The following is a 16452-nucleotide window of genomic DNA, read 5'->3' as shown; positions in this document are numbered from 1 at the left end:
TTCCCACTAGAACAATGGATTTTGTTTTTCTCCTGCCTCAAATGAAAATTTTCTTCATCCTCCATGTTCTTTAAAATAATCTAATCTTTTCAACCAGAATTCTATAGAAAATTCAGTTTTAAAACTTTTAAATTTAATAGGTTAAATTAAATTAAAACTAACCATTCCTGAGAGAGAGGTAAATTGTAAACCAAACCTCTTATAACCACTTCTCTACAGAGCAGTGGCCATACTCAGTATGAATGGTAATTCTGAGAATTCAGGTTACACTGTATTAGTTTAAAAACCATGAAGTTATCTTTAACAGAACCTTTGATAGCTAGTGCATTCAGGGATAGGAAGTAATCCTGCCCAAAGAAAATAAATCAATAAATGAACAAAAATTCATAGCACCCAAAATAGGAAGGGGATGACACAAGTTAGTGTCTTAAGCAATTTCTATAGGGAAACAATACAAGGATATCAAAATCCTGAATTACACTGGAGAGAAGAGACTGTCTGGGGCAGACAAAGAGGATATCAGAAACCATATTATTAGGTGTACAGCATGATAAAATTGCAACCCAAAGTAGCTATAACACGCGATCAGTCCTGCTGACCTTATCTGCTAAGAGGTAGTGAAATAACGCATCTCACTGGTGGGTTAAACTCTGTCGCTAGGTGCTGTTTGATATTTTTAAGTTATTTATTCTCATTGAAAGTGAACGTATATGTATTTGTCATGTAGAACATGTTTTGAGCTGTGTAGTCATTCTGGAATGGCTAAATTTAGCCAAAGAAACATGCACGATTTTATGTATTTATCTTTCTGTGTATGGAGAAAACACTCAAGATCTGCTTAGCAATTTTCAAGAACGTAAACGTCATTGCTAACTACGGTCACTTTGTTGCACAGTGTGGTCACTATGCTGCGCCCTTCCTTAAGGGCACTCAGTCCACTTGCACAGCCACAGAATGAAAGCCATCCGGGAGCTGGGGACCTGCGTGCTGAACCCGATGCTGTGCCTCTTTCTGATGCTACAGTGCTCTGTGGCTCAGGAGATCAGCTCAGTCTAACAAGTGTCCATTTGTCAGAATCAAACATGCGTTTTCCTCCCACTCCCTTCACTTCTGTACACAGACACAAAGAGCTTAATGTGTGCTGCACAGATACATTTTATGGCATACTTAAGGAACTGCTAACAGAGCTGTTTCATTAGGTTTAGTTTGCTTTGGTCAGAGCATTAATGTGTTAGATTTGGATTTGATCTATGGATGAATAGATGGATGGATGGATATGATAGATGGATAGATAGACAGACAGATAGATAAATAGATAGATAGATAGATAATAGATAGATAGATAGATAGATAGATAGATAGATAGATAGATAGATAGGGTAGATAGATGATGGATGGATGGATGGATGGGTGGATGGGTGGATGGGTGGATGGGTGGATGGGTGGATGCGTGGATGGGTGGATGGATGGATGAATATAATAGAGATAGATAGATAGACAAGTAGGTATATAGATAAAACTTAAATATGGATGGTAGATGATATGTAGGTAGATGAAGATAGATACAGATAATAGAAAACTATAGATGATAAATACAGATGACAGATACATAGAGAAAAGTAGGCACATAAATAAAAGATACAGATGATACATAGATATAGATGATAAGTAGGTAAAGACAGAGATGATATATAGATATAGATGACAGATTGATAATCTTCAAATTTTCAAATTTAAAATTAAAGTTCTAGATTTTTCTTTTTAATAATATCGCCTCATTTCATTTGTTTGGTCAGCTGGTTTTTGCTTTTGAAGGGACAGGACCTTGCCATGTTGCCCAGGCTAGCATCAAACTCCTAGGCTCACTCATTCCTCCTGCCTGAGCTTCCCAAGAAACTGGGACTACAGGCATGAGCCTCGGCACCCGGCTCATGTCACATTTCTGTTACCCTCTGTTTGTGGAGACAATACAAAATGCCCTTGGGGTGGCCTCTCCATTGCTGTGATGATGCTCAACCATCTACATACCTCACCTCTTGTCACATGTACCCTTGTGACTAAAGTGATACATTTTCTGGGTGGTTGGTCCAGACTCAGTCTGTGATGTGAATAAAATGACATTTGGGAGTCTCCCTCATAAGCACTATATTGCAGGTGAGCCAGCTAATTAGAACCTGTCCTGTGTTGCTGAATAATCAATAGCCATGGTGTCCTGATGAGCACTGGGGCATCTTCAACAGTAGACATTTAATTGGTGCTTATTTGTGATCACATTTTATTCACTTAAAATATAATTTTAATGTTTGAAATAAGGCTACAGACTTTTCATTCATCAGACAGACCTGAAGGCTGAGGTGGGAGGATTGCTTGAGGCCAGGAGTTCAAAGCCAGCCTGGGAAACATACGAAGACTCCAACTCAGAAAACAAAACAAAACAAAAAACAGGAAAGAAAAAACACAAAAGGAAAGTATGTGTGAGCCTAGGAATTGTATAGATTTTATAATTTAATGCAAGCTGCCCCAGTTTCCAACTTGAACATTTTACAATGTGGTTTTTGAACCATTCACTCCAAATGGGTGGAGTATAATTTGAGATTTTAGGCTTACTGAGGTTTTTTAAATACTTAGGTTTCACTGCTTTATGATTATTCCAAGTCTGAATCTACAAGAAGCTATGCTTGCATATATTATTTTAATGTAAGCATTAAGAAGTATATGCTGGTAATTTTCCTGAAGTAAACTGTGTTTCTGACAGGTAAGGTATACTGTCAACCTGATAAGCTCGGCAGACACCCCAGGGATGAGTAAAGTGCATTTCTGGGGGTGACAGTGTGGCCCCTGGGGGCATGACTTTGGGGTCCATATCAGGTCCCTGGTCCCTTCCTCTCTGGCACTGTTCCCCTCTGTGTTTCCTGGCCACCATGAAGCAAGCAGCCTCACTCCTTCACACCCTTCCACCATGATGCTCCTTCCAGAGCCAGCTAACCATGGACTGAACCCCAGAAACCCTGTCCCACATTAAACTTCTCCTGAAAGCCATGAGTGCCGTGTGTTGTGTCCCAGGAACAGTGGCAGGAAGGCCGACTAATGCAGTGTTATTCCATTGCCTTTCTTTCCCACATCTGCAGGTGCCATTGTGTAGAAGCCAAACATTGCCCAGGGCTTTTGCTGTCCAGGTGAAGTACAATCCTGGTGGCCATCAAAAGTGAAGGCTCCCTTGGGGGAGATACTGATGTGGCCACCTTCTATTAATCTGCTCTGGCAATGGCCCAGACAAAGGTCCGGGTGCCCGCACTGCCGTGCAGGTCCAATCCCCTGTCATTCTCGGCCTTCACCTCACACTTTCTCGGAGGGAAAGCCTGCTGGTGCCCTTGTTCTGTCTTCAGCAGGCAGAGTTCACTGCAAGGAATTGCGTCTTCCTCCTCTCTTTGCAGCACACCATAGTAGTTAGCTGCAGCATGGGTGCTGCTTAATCTGTGCTTATCTGAACACATTCTGCTTTCGTGATATTTAGCAGCATCATTAGCATAACATTTAGGAGCAGGTACTCAGGCCTCAATAGGTTTGTGTAACCCTAGACCTGTCGTTGCTATGTGATGCAACCTGAGGCAAATTACTTTCTCTGAGCTTCCTTTCCTTTTTCAATAAAATGGTGATGAGACAAGCCTCCCTGAGGGCTATGGGAATTAAATTAGATGATGTATAAAAATCATCTGGTGATAAACCACTAATGAATGACATCCATGATAGCCATTGCTGTAATTTAGCCAGAAGTGTTATTTTTTAGTCTCATGGTCAGCACATCTTCGTGCAGGCTATATTCACCTCACTCACAGTGCATACCCAGCTTGGCCTAGTTGGGTGATTTCCTGGTGAAAGGAGGGCCTGGTCCTGGTTGTGTGCTGCAGAGCATCCTGGGAATGCAGCTGATTCATCCACCTTTGTGACTGTGCAGTCCATTTCTCCTGAGGCTCCACTCTGGAAGAAATCAGCCAGCCAGCCACACTGGTACCACTCTGTGTTTCCAGGCTCTGTTCTAAGAGCCCTCCAAGTTACGTTTGCAATTCAATGTGTCTAAACTTCCAGAAGTGTGTCTGATACATATATGATAGTTGTGCCAGTCATTTGTTTGCTCTAAAACAGAATCTTGGGCTAGAAGTTCTTCTGTTTTTATCCATTAAATGTTAAGAGCCTTGGAAGACTTGGCATTTTGAAGGAAATGATATATACTTCTACATGAAGAGTTTAAAGTGTTCTACCTCATGTTGGCTTTGTGCATTTCCATTCTGGAGATGCTTGAGAGCATATCCTTTAAGAAGTGAAGAGGAATAAGAGTATATATTTAAAAAGGAAATAAGTCATAACCTTTTCCTGAATGCCTCCCAGGTCCCCAGGGTTCTCATGGCCTCAATTTTTAGCAACTTTTTCTTGCTTTGTTGCTGTTAAGTTCTATGGGGCCTTCCCACATCCAGGCTCTGATGGGGACTAGAGATAGGCTTCCCTCTCTGACAAGCTGCTCACACCACAGGCTTTGGGAATTTCCTGCCTCACTTGATGTAGCCATTGAGTGAGTATGGAAGGAGAATACTCATTGTGTGCACAAGTGAATGAGAGCTCTCCCTTCTGCAACTCTAAGTCCCCGTTTTCCAGGTGGACACCTTAACTGCACCTGCTTTTTAAACAGTGCTGGGAGAACTAGTGTGAGCTCAGATGCCCAGCTCTGCTTCTCTCGTTAGCAGCACTCAGCTCTGTATTTTATCTTCTTTAAGGGACTAACACCCTCATTCTCATGCTTGATCCTTCTACTAACTTCCTCCTTCCTTCCCCCTAGCAATAGCCATCCCATTAATTCACAGCCACCCTACTAAGTTTCCTAACCAGTATCATTTCTTCTTCCTAAGACTCTGTCTTTTACTTACTAAGCAAAATAAGCAAACTAGAACATAGCAGACTGAGGCTCTTCCAGCACAAAACTTCATGCCTGCATGTATGTTGTCTGAGTCTAGCCCTCTGTCCAGTGTCTTTCTTTTAACCTCACAAAGCCATCTGTGGTTCTCTTCCAAGGCTAATCCTCTACCTGGGGCAGCCAGTCCCACTTTCTTGGGAATCACACTTTGGGGGATTCCCTCTTTCTAATCTCAAATTACAATCTACCTTTTAAAATCACTCTCTCAGCCAGCTATGGTGGCCTGCGCCTGTAATCCCAGCACTCTGGGAGACTGAATCAGGAGGATCACAAGTCTGAGCCCAGCCTGGTTAACTTGGTGACTTAGTGAAACCCTGTCTCAAAGGGCTGGAGATTTAATTCAGTGTAAAGGCCCTGGGCTCAATCCTCAGTACTAGGGGGAAAAACTCTTTCCCCTCAACCCATAAACACACTCAAGTCAGCTGGGAAAAAGGAGAAGACCCAGGAGCACGCATCCCAGTCGATTCGTCCAGGGCTGAGATTAGGAGATCAGAACCTCATGCTCCAGGCACCTCCCAGTAGCCCCAGCTCTGAACACTGATTCATTGGGAAACTAAGCCGTCAACACTAAAAGTTTTGAGGGACATTTCAGACCCAAACCATAACTATAAACTTCAGTGAAACAAAGACAACAGCAGTTCAATATATGCTTAAATAACAGCTGTGCCATCTTGAGAAAAGGCAGCAAGACCACAGGTGCTGGGAGTCAGCTGGGCTGTGTGCCACTGGTGGTCATGGCCTCGGTGGAGACAGGACCTGCTCGGGGCGATCCTAATGCAGTCGGCCCCTCACTGTCCGCGCTCACCCTCAGGTTGCCACAGCAGCTGCTGTGAGTTGAGTTCATAAAGACTGTGCATGTAGATGAATACTGTATCTCAGCTCTTAAAACTAGAGTACGAAGTAGAACAGCCCGATGATGGAATATCGATCATCCTCCAGAAATCGTGCTCGGAGTAGCGAGGCTATTGCCAAGTGAAAAGCAAGAGTCTACAAAAGCAGAGCCACTATATTATTTCATCTTTGTTCCAGCATAATCTAATTTTATATATGTGAAACGATCTGCTCCAGAATGTTAGTGAGGGGTGACTTTGGGTGATAAGAGTGCAGCTGATTTTGTTCTATTGTCTGATCATGAATGTTGTGTGCATGTAGATATGAATGTTGGTATGGGTGTGCACATGCACATGTGTGTGTGTGTGTGTGTGTGTGTGTGTGCACATGCATGGTATCTTTTCCATGCAAGCATAGTGTATAGACCAAAATCTCAGATTCTAGAATGGTACGTGTCCTTGGCCTTACCACTTGTGTGACTTACGTGAGGTATTTAACTTCTCAAAAGCTTCAGTCTTCTGATTTCTACAATGGACTAATAATAGTTGCTGTTGCATAGGCTGTTCTCACAGACTCCATTGAAGTATTTAACACAGTGCCTGTACCCTGCATGTGATGATAGGTGTGTTACAAATATGATGATGGGTATGTTTTTCAAAAACAAAAATTGAGCTCATTTTATGAAGGCGAAAATGTTCACAAGGAAGGAACAGAAGAAAATGGAATGAGAAGGGGAAGTTGGTTCACTCCGTAAATGCAGCCTTAAAGTACAAGCCCACAGCAGGGTCTGCGTGGGGAGATGCTGAGCTCCCAGCACCAGCCCAGACTTCCTTGCTCAGCAAATCTGCACTTGGGATGAGTGACCCACAGAACAATTCCCCATCACCCCCATTCTCCCAGGGAAATTCCCTGCTTTGTATCCCAGAGAGCTTCAGCGCTGAAAGCGCCAACACATGAATATTGGATGAGAATGAGTTAAAACTACCACTGCGGAATAAATCTTTCACGTGCCTCTGAAGAGGGGGAGCACAGAGATGAGGCCTAACTCATCCTGACAGGCTTCGGGTAGGTCCGTGAGGCCTTGGGAGGCTTGACTTCAGCCTTCCCCAGGAGGCCTGCGCCCCAGGGCCTCCCACACTGTTCAGGACAGTCAGGCCCTGGATTAATGGCTGCTGCAGTGAAAACGGAGCTGAGAACAAGCCTGAGAATGTGGCTGTGTTCCCTTCAGTGACCACCGCAGTGCCCTGCCTGAGTAGCATCTATTTGGAGAAGACCATTGCTTCTATTTGGAGAAGGCGAGATGGACAAGCTTCAGCAGTGCCTTGACTCTCATCGTATTTTTCCTTGAATGAAAATTACTCTTATTTTTAAATTAACCTCCCCTGAAAGGCTTCCTTTTTTTCTTTTCCCTAATCCTCACAAGTCAGTGTTATAGCAGGTTCAATTTTGAACTGCAGGGGTGTTTTTTATGCTATTGGAAAACAACAGCATAATAATTGTAATACTTTTTGAGGTTCCCAGATTAATCAGTACTGACAAAATTTGTTTTTAAGCTGAGCGGACTTTCATGCGATCTAGGGTTTTTTAAAATTCTTCCATCGTTATTTTTATTATATTTTTAAAATGCGATATATAGAAATTGTACATATTTATGGGGTGCTGTATGGGCTTTCAATATATGTATACAATACATGATCAGATCAAGGTAACAGGTACACCCATCACCTCAGACATACCTTGCTTTTCTTGCTTTGGAACATTAAAAATCTCTACTAGCTGTTATGAAATATTCAGGTAACTGTTGCTCACTGTAGCTGCCCTGCTGTGTTATAAACATTAGGAGTTATACCTAGAATCCAGCCACCCAGTACCCACCAACTGTCCCCTCCCCACCCCCTTCACCCACACCACGGTTGTGTTTATGGCTGTAAATATCTCAATAGCATTTTGGAGGGCATATGGGTTAGCTACAGTCTTAAATTCTGTTTGAACTTTGAGTTTGGTATTCCTCTCATTCTGATCTGCAAACTCAGCCGGGACTTTATTTTCTGATTGATTGTTGCTGAGATCACACTGAAGGGAGCACATCCTTGTATAGGACTAGTCATGGTATTACCAAAGAAAAACCTACGTATATCATCTAGCTTCGTTTGCTCTTAGTTGACTTACAAAAAAAAAAAAATTCTCCAGTTTCGGAAGTTAGAAAGTCACATAGCTGAGCAGTACAGTATTAGTTTCCCACCAGCCATGCCATAGATGATACCTCTTTGCTGGGGTGAAGGAGGGTGAAACCAGCTTTTAAGGGGCTTGGGAGAGAAAGAGTTAAGACCCCAACTCTCTCATGATGAAAATCACCTGTCATCACCAGGAAATAGCACATGTATTCAACAGTGAACTTGCTGTAAAATTGCCAAGTAATATGATTTACCAGAAGCTTTTTTTTATTTTATCAAAAGATTCACTAAGAAAATAAATGTATCTTCAGTGTACAAGCAATATAACAGTAGTTAATAATGATGGTTGAAAGTGTAAGTTTTATTCTACAAGCTTTGCCTGTATTCTTATTTAATCTTCAGGCATCTCTAGGAGGTAGATGCTGTTATTATGCTTGGTATATATTATCATATCTATACATATTTATTATTTTGTTACAGATGAGGAGACCGAGACATAGAAAGGTGAAATTACGTGCCTAAGGCCCAATGATTAGTGAATGACCAAAGATATCTTCTGTGCTGCTTCTTAGAAGATTACCCCAGACATGTGATTTTGGTCAATATTACTGAGTTGAAAGTTATGTGTTTAGTAAAGACCTTTAAAAAAATAACAAGAATGGGGGCTGCGTGTTGATTTAGCTCAGTGGCACAGTGCCTGCCTGGCAAACACAAGGTCGTGAGTTCTATTCCGGGTACTGAAAAAAAAAACAAAGAAAGAAACAAACAAACAAAAAAAATGACAAGAACATCTGCCCTCTTCTGCTTAGCACCCTTCAAATTGTACTGAAAATATTTAAGAAGTGTGTCTCTGTCCCTACTATGTATAAACAATTATTGTATAATATCTCTTTTGAAATTTGGCAAAGTGCAGTTGTCGGCACTTAGTTCACAGTTGAATTAAAGAAGACCAACATCCTTGGTCCTGGGTAAGGCTGCATAGTCTGAGGAAATAACACAGCCTCAGTTTACAGTTCTAGCTTTAGAACCTTCAGCAAACTCCTTATTCATTCATCAATGTATTCACTCATTCTTTTAACAAATATTTTATCCAGCTCTTACAATGGGCCGGATGGAATTGACTTGATCTGAATTGGAGTTTTGGAAGATTATCTTGGCTGCGTGTTGAAAAAGGAGTAGCGGGGCATTGAGGTAGTGCAACTGACTGTCAGGGGGCCCCCGTGTGAAAATAAAGGTGGCTTGGACTAGTGAATACAGAAAGAAATAAACATTCAGAATGTATTTGGAGATAGAACTCACGGAACTTAATTGTGCATTATCTGTGAGATGAGGCTAAGGGAGACATACTGAAGATTGTCCCCAGGGTTTGCTATGAACAACTGAATGGAAGATGCCATCACTTACTGAGGTGAGAAATCTAGGGGAGAAATGGGTTTGGCATTTGAGGAAAATAAAGAGCTCTGTCTGGGGTACTGTAAGCTCTGTTCTATGCTAATTTTGTATAAAACAGAGAGCTTACTTGAGGTGTGATTTCTGTGACTCTAAATCTCAGCCAGGAGTCCAGTTTGGGAAGTCACAGTGCTGGATAAGATTCTCACAGGAGTGGAAAGAGTTATAGACTGAGACCCAGGACCAAGCTCAAGGGCCTTCTGGGCTTTCAAGGTTTTGTAGGAATGGAGAAGCCAGGAAACAAGCCTGGGATGGAGGAACGAGTGAAGGAATAAGTAAAGTAGAAAGAGAAACAGGTTTTTGTTAGATTTGGCACAAGTGAGAGACAGAACAAAGATAAAGAAAACTTTTATTGTCGGGCACAGGAGGGCTGCTAAGGAGACTCAGGGATCCTCTGAGGGAGGGAGCCGAGCCGGGAACAAAGAATATATTGAGATAGGTTGGGGGTGGAGTTGATGGGGGTGGTTTAGGTGACGTTACAGGTACCAATTGGAAAGGGTGGATGCGCATGCGCAAAAGAAAACGGGAAGTAATGGTCAGGTGGGGAGAGGAAGAAGGTGGAAGCCAGTCCAAATGGGACACGTTGTCTTTTTGGGCTCCCTGCCTTGCTGGATCACCGCCATGATGGCTTGGCAGAATTTTGTGTGGGCGGAAACCCATCAGTTTTGTCTAATCTTACTAAGAAGTAGTCAGGTAAAAACAGAGATGGATTGATGGACTTGAGCAGCAGAGTTCATTGGTGAACTGAGTAAGAGCAACATGAGCCTGAATGAGATGGACTGAAAAGTGAGTGGTTGGTTAGGTGACGGTGTGGAGATGACTACAGATCTCACATTCCAGGTCACTTGCTATGAAGCGAATCAAAAAATGCGAAGGTGGCTATAGGCAGACTAGAAACCAAACTGATTAAAGGAATAAAGGCATTGTATGGGAGTATTAGTGTTAATCAGAGATTCTAAATGATAATTTTAAATTGGAATGAGTCACTATAATTACAAGGTTTCTTTAATAACCCTTAACTGTGAAATAGGGAAGGTAAAAGGTTAGATTTATCAGAATATCAGATTTTACTGGGAGAATGTTACAGAGAGAGAGAGAGTAAGCATGAAATATAAACCTGATGACAAATTATGTAGTACAAAGAAATGATGAATGCTAAGGAGACAGATATGCTACTTATCCTAATTTGATCATTACACATTGTACAATGTGTGTAATTGTTATATGTACACCATAAATGTGTATATTTATTATGTGTCAATTAACAAAAAAGTCTGAGGGGACAGTAAAAGAATTAGTTTAACATGGTGAAAGTCAAACTTTTTTAAGAATATTTCCATAAAAATGTGATATTTTAAATGAAAGTGATAAATACCTACTATCATAATGAAGAAGTAATAATTTTTTATGGATAATAGACCAAGTCTAATTGAGTTTGCTGGGCTTATGTAAAGGATGATTGGATTAAAGACCAACAAACAAAAAAACACTTCAGCCTTGCCAGAGTCTTGCAGATATCATCTGCTGCAAAGCTGAACTGTGACTGTTACATTGAACCTGGTAATAACAAAGTCTAGGATACTGTGAGAATGAGTTTCTAAAGAGAGAAGGAGGAAGAGATCAGGGGAGGCATGAGGGCAAGGGAAATGATCCTCGGTGTCAGCCAAGTGTGAAAGAGAGGAGGGAAAAACACTGGAAACGATGGATATGTATAAGTGCATCTCGGGTATACCACACAGTAGTAATAATGTCTTCTGAGACTTAAAATACACGCAAAAATAGCATGAAAAGTACAAGGGAATGGGTGAAGTTGGAATATGTTCTTTGTACTACCCAGAGTGTGATAGAAGTACTAATTTAAGGTAGTTTCTAGTAATTTAAGGAAACAGTTATGAAGTTCATGATAACCACTAAAAAGTGAAGTAGATACATTGAAAACCAGTTGCCAGGTGATATTTTAAACCCAAACATATTATTAATTATACTAAGTGTAAGTTATCTAAGTTTTCCAACTAAAAGACAAAATATCACACCACAGCAAGCTTGACAGTAAACAAAGGAATGATAATTTCTTCTAGCTGTATTAGCCAAAGGAAGATTGATATAACTATACTAATGACAGAAGTCTTTCACGCATGAAAAATTACCAGAGATAAAGATAGCTGTTTCATAGTAATTAGAAAATTAATAAAACAGGAAGTTATAACTGTCCTAAATTTTTGTGGAGCCAAAAATAGTCCCAACTATGAAAACCAAAAATTAGCAAAACTAAAGGAAAAATATTTCTAATCACAGAGATTTGAACATTTAAAAAGTAACATAATAAGGACATGAGAAAAATGAATAGAGATAGAAGATATAAATAATTAATAATCATGAAATAAGTGACGTACATAGAACTTGGCAACTAACAGAATGTATACTCTTTCCAAATGGAATATTGATTAGACTACATGCTGGTGCACAAAGCAAACCTCAACACATTTCAGAGAATTTATATTATACAGCATATGATCTCCAACTACTGTGAAATTAAGCTAGCAATCAACATCAAAAGATAACTAGAAAACCTCCAAATGATTGGAACTGAAGCATTTTGTTAGTTATTCTAAATAAGCTAGCTCACAATGGAAATAAGGAACTTAAAACTCCTTCACAATAGAAAATATTAAAATTTGTAGGTGCAGGTGAAGTCATGCTAAGAGGGAAAATAGAATCTAAATGCATTTGTTAGAAAAGAAGAAAAATGAAAATGAACCACCTATGCATCCTTCTCAGAAAATTTTAATCCCAAGAATGCAGAAAGGACAAAATATCAGGAATGAAAAGGGTACATCATGCAGAGGTAGTAGATATTAGAGATATTTAAAGACTAAGATATTATGAACAAGTCTGTGTCTAAAAAATGTGAAAATTTAGAAGAAATTGACAAATACCTCAGAATTACTTAATAAATTGACCTAGGAAGGAAGAGTGTTCTCATGGGCTGGTTGCGGGAACGAGAGAGTAGTACATGTGAAACACCTGGTTTTGAGGTTGGCATATATTGAACTCCAGGTGGATAGCTGTTATTATTGGAATCATTATGGGTGGTGAAAAGAGGCTCCAGGAATCCCTGTGAAGCAGTAATCAATATAGTGTTCAAGGCTCCTGGCACTCTTCTGTGAGTTTCAAGGGAAGCAGCCACCCTGTGGAGTGCAGAGGTTGACCCACAGCCTTTGGGTTTGTTCCCACAGATGACAGTTTTATGGGTGACCAGGAGATTTACCGTGTTCCCTGTCCACTACGAATGTCATAATTACATGGAAATGTTTAACAAAATACCTGAGATAATCAACTAAAAGGGGTATGTTTCATTTTGGCTCATGAGATTTGGCTTTCAGAGATTTCAGAACCTGGCTGAGTGGCTTCATTGCTCTTGATCCTGTGGTGAAGCAACACATCAATTTGGGGGGCACCCAGCAGAGCAAGGCTGCGTGCCTCATGTTGGCCTGGACGCAGACAGCAAGAAAGAGGAAAAGCCAGAGTCCCAGAATCTCTTTCAAGGGATGCCCCCCATGATGTAACTTCCTCCCACTAGGCCTTCCTTTTTATCTTTTAATTTTTTTTATTTTATGAGACAGGGTCTCACTATGTAGTCCAGGCTGGCCTTGAACTCACAAGTAGCCAGGCTGACTTTGAACTCAAAACAATCCTCCTGCCTCAGCCTGCCATGCTGGAATTAAAGGAGCCTGCCACCACACCCCGCAAGACCGACAGCCTCTTAAAGCCCTGTCTCGCCACATCGGGCCAACGGCTGGGAAGCAAACATTTGACACAGGGCTTTTTGGAGAACACTCATCCAAACAAAATCAACTATGTCCAGGATTTAGTCTTCTATGAGATGCCTTTCTGACATCACAGAGTACTAGGGGGCCTGACCGATAGCTTCAGAAGAAAACCCAAACCCTTATATAGAATAGTTTAGTAAGATTTGGCATTCTGTGAAATGCTCTCTAATTCCTGGCTCAGTCTAAAGCAATGCCTTCAAATCCCCTTTTCTTCTCTTTTTTAATGAGACCAAATCAGTTATTAAATATCACTGCCAGTCATATTCCCCTGAATCTGTGCCGTGTCTAGCATTTCCTTTGTAATTATACCTTTTGTAGCTGCCCAGTTCCCTTCCCAGATGAATTCATGTGTCGTTTATTAAACTGAGCTAGAACTCAACACAGGCCCTGAGGCGCTCCAGAGAGCCGGGCGTCAACCTCTAGGATGACGAAGGAGGGCAGTTGTTTTAATTAACTTCTGTCCTTCTCTCTTCATCCCCAAGCCCTCCATACCCTCTGCCTCCACCTTCACCTGGAACATTCTTTGTTTTTCCAGGTTACACTTCCCCTCCATTCTTAAGTCAGAGATTTTCCATTTCCTGTGCCTTAAGAACAGAAAGCCCCTCACCTTCCTTACATACTCACCTCCACCTTTAAAAAGCCCTGTATCTTTCAGGGGGAAAGAAAAAAACTCCACAAGCTTCCTTCCGCGAAACTAAAATGGAGACCATCAGAATGAATTCTGAGGTCATTACATTTACTCGTAAGTGATTCACAAGTCATTAACCGCCCAGCCTGGGTCATTCCAGCACAGCTGCTGAAGGAGCTAAAAATGATAAATCATGAACAACACTAAGGACAAAATGTTGGGGAAACCAGCAGGGATGGAAAATTAAGCCAAATGGTAGAGCTGCTGAACAGGATGAGGCCCTGAGAGTGGGGGTGGCTCTAAGCTGGGGGAGACAGATGCTCAAGGTAAGTACTGGGGAGCCAGTGGGAGCCAGGGGAGAGACTCACAAGTCAAGGCTAAAATGTCTCTGAACACGTCAGAGTTCTGGCCTCTTGCTGTATGCAGTGTGAGGGGCAAGCCTGACGGCTAGGAAAGTGCCGAGGATGCTGGCAGTTATCAACAGTGGAATAAAAGTTGCTTCCGCCTTGAGACCATCATGTTAAGTGAAATAAATCTACCACACAAGCTTGGACACAGTCTACCACACAAGTGAAATAAATCTGCCACACATGGCTTTCTTTATATGAGAAATCCAAAGTATAAAAAATGAAGAGGAAAATAAAAGACAGAGAACAGGAAACAGGGAGAGAGATGTTTTACAAATGGGAAGAACAAAAGATGGAGGAAGGAAGAGGGGAAGGAAGGGAAAAGGAATGAAAAAGAACTAAGGTGCATTATGTACAAATTCCAACAAAGAATGTCATCATTATGTACTAAAAACATACACTAATAAAATTTTTTTAAAAACAGCCAAGCACAAGAAATCTTCTTACCTTATAGCCATGAACAAAATGAGGAAAGCTAATTTCTGGCAGGCCTCCATTCGAGGAATTGTGCCAAAGCACAGTTAATATTCCCCAACTATGACATTAACAATAATGATCACAACCAGTATTTATTGAGTATCAGCTTCTGGGTTTTACTCTTTTAATTTTCTCAACAGCTTTGAGAAAATTCTTCCATTTATTATTTCCTTTTTGTGGATGAGGATGAGAGATTAAGTAGTTACCTAAGACAAGACAGTCTGAGGTAACTGGCAGCCTGACTAAAAATGCTCTCCATGTCAGCAGAACCTGTTGCCAGTCAGGTGGTTTCATTACCTTGTTGCTAGGGCCACCTGGGAGGCACAGGTAGAAGGACCTCTTGATACATTTTGTATTTGGTCTTCTGTAGAAAGATTTATGTTAATCAAAGTAGCCACGAGTAAATACAACCCATTCCCACAGCCACATAGCGAAGGGAAAAATCTTCAAAGGATTGTCTCTGATAGTTCTGACGGTTACAAGATAAAAGATGCTGTGAAGACATTCTACCGAAACCCTCCCACCTGGCAATATGGCATGGGGAGGAAAGAAAAGACAAAGGGATAAACATCTGCAGTTCCTGGGTGCTCTGGGATGACTCAGTGCTCCCTGTGGAACAAAGGGCCGTGAGTCCAAGAGCTCACTGCTTTTATTGGTGTCAATCAGGGGGACGCATAGGGGCCACAGCAGTGTGCATGGAAAGAGAAACTTTGCAGGCATGGCTGTAAGGAGAAACAGAGTACTTTTGACCAGGCACAGAGGCCCCCCAACTACTAGTGCAATGGATAAGTTGATGTACGCAAGGCTGGCACCTTTACTGCCAAGAAGGTGTAATTCTTTTGGGTCCCTCAGCTGAGATGTGATCTCATGTCTTATCCCTGGAATGTCACAGGCTCTTGTGTGACCCTCTGTTCCAGCCCTCAATTCTGACCTGATTTGCTATGCTGAGATTCACCAGCACCTCAGCCTGACTCAATCACATTCTTTTGGCTGATTAAGGGAACATCTTCTTCAATACAGCCAGCTCTGCGTATTTCAGTAAATAGGTTGAGGTAAAGTTCAGGTGAAGATGGAGGGAAGGGGCTTCATTTCTCAGGGAAACGCAGCTTGGAGGTCTTCCACAAGATCCTTCAACATTCTTATATGCAAGTACGCAGCAAGTTTCCCTGCTTTTAGAGCTGTAGCTTTCCAGTCACTGCAATCATTCAGTTCCCCAACAAGGACTGTGTTTCTTCCTGAGCACCCACAGGGACGACTATAGACCATAAAAGTGATACACAGCCACCTAGGGTTTCTCAAACAGGGTTCCCCAGAACACAAAGGCTCTGCAGCATGTGCCAGCCCGCTGGGGGTTGTGGGGTATTATGGAGGACTAAAATACAAGTCTGCGTTTTCAAATTTGTAATATGGTGGTATGAATGTGAGACACATGAATAACTGTGACACAAAGAAGGAAGAAATTTTGTTCCTCAAAATCCTCAGATTGTCATGGATTCTGGACTACCATTTGCTTCATGACACAATACAGAACCCATAAATCTGTGTCTTTGGGTCAAACAGATTCCCCAGCTTGAGGTAGCTCCAGGCTCCCCCTTGAACTGGTATTTGTGGAAAACCTCCCAGTAGGCCCCAAAAAACAGGTACCAGTGCAGAACCCTCACGACGCCCTCCCATCTGTTTCAACAAGCAT

The 16452-nt window shown here is 41.6% G+C and overlaps 1 protein-coding gene across 2 annotated transcripts in view; it reads left to right on the top strand.

The window, feature by feature from the left end:
* Nucleotides 1-16452, top strand: part of Pld5 (phospholipase D family, member 5) — a 184316-nt gene that overhangs the window by 67948 nt on the left and 99916 nt on the right. The window contains exon 1 of one of the 2 annotated variants that reach the window (XM_013520247.1): nucleotides 9303-9379. The exons of the other annotated variant lie outside the window; for it this stretch is intronic. The gene's annotated coding sequence lies outside the window, so the exon portion shown is untranslated. Of the gene's footprint in view, nucleotides 1-9302; nucleotides 9380-16452 lie in introns of those variants that run through there. 2 annotated transcript variants of the gene reach the window in all.

This window comes from Chinchilla lanigera, unplaced genomic scaffold (genome assembly GCF_000276665.1).
Source record: "Chinchilla lanigera isolate Chin_1 unplaced genomic scaffold, ChiLan1.0 scaffold00005, whole genome shotgun sequence".
Classification (NCBI taxonomy): Eukaryota; Metazoa; Chordata; class Mammalia; order Rodentia; family Chinchillidae; genus Chinchilla; species Chinchilla lanigera.
The sequence above is the reverse complement of the archived record's forward strand: the minus strand, read 5'-3'. Positions and strand labels throughout refer to the sequence as shown.